Source organism: Pyxicephalus adspersus, chromosome 2 (genome assembly GCF_032062135.1).
Source record: "Pyxicephalus adspersus chromosome 2, UCB_Pads_2.0, whole genome shotgun sequence".
Lineage (NCBI taxonomy): Eukaryota > Metazoa > Chordata > Amphibia > Anura > Pyxicephalidae > Pyxicephalus > Pyxicephalus adspersus.
Window position 1 is genome coordinate 17,221,683 of NC_092859.1, and position 1,262 is coordinate 17,222,944.

The following is a 1,262-nucleotide window of genomic DNA, read 5'->3' on the forward strand; positions in this document are numbered from 1 at the left end:
TTATATTTATTACAATATTTAAGCTACCTTTGCATGCATTGGCAAATTTCAATCTTATTTCTGTCAAAAATACATTCAATCACTTTAAACTATGTTAAAGGGACTATGTCATAAGAATATAGAGGCTGCCAATAAAACTCAGCAGTGTTTCTCAACTATGGAACCCTAGGGTTCCTCCAGGGGTTGCTAGGGTTTAATTATCTTATTTGACTATCTAAAGCGGGATATTTTTCCACTGTCCAGCAATTTAAAGGGGCGTTTTTCCCATGTCCACCAAGCTTTGTACTGTGGATATTGCCATAAATGTCAGCATTCAGAAAGTTTTATTAAGTAGTTGGCCATAAAGTTGAAAAAATGCTAATTCCCTAGGTGACAATCTGTTGTTTGGCTTCAGTGCTTTCTCATAGATCTGAAACACACATAAAGAAAAGATATTCAGACACATGAGTGCACATTTAGAATTTTCAGTAAAGGCAGTCCCTACACATTTCCAATCATTGAGTCATTTTAAGACACACATTTACAGGAATGAGTTGGGGGGTGTATATAAAAACTTCTCCAAAAGTAACAATTGTAAATTTCAATATGTCATTGTATACAACCTCAAGCTTGTCAGCAGAATTACACATCAATGTTACATTGTAATATTGTATTATTGGAGGCTCTGGTAGCATCAAGGTGCATAAAATGTCCAATATGCATATAAGCGGTCTCCCTGCTGATGTGCCACCAAGGGAGCAGATAATGTCATATTGTATATATTTTCTGTATTTACAATGTTCAGAACTAAATGTAAAGAACGTCTAAAGTTATTTTCACAAATCTAAACATCTAAAGTTAGTTTCTTTGGCTTTGGACAGCATGGTGATAGTGTTTCATTGCTGTCTGTGTCTGGTTTGAAAATACAACCTTTATTCGGCTTATTACCATTGGCACCAAGGATACACTTATAAGGAGACATTCGAAACATTTTCTATTTTTAGTAAATATCAGATATGAATGTTTTATATTGATGAACCATTTGGCTACTGCCTTAGACAGACAGATTACTTTGATTTATATCTACATACAATAGAGGGATTAATACATGACTGACACTATAAAGCTGACAAACTGATATAAAAGACATTTCATGTTGTATAATATTATCATTTCAGAATGTCAAAATATAAAGCAGCTAATAAAAGCCAAGATTTGGTCATATTTGGAAATTGCACCAGGGAATACTTGGCTAGAATTTGGGTACATAATTTAAATTGGAG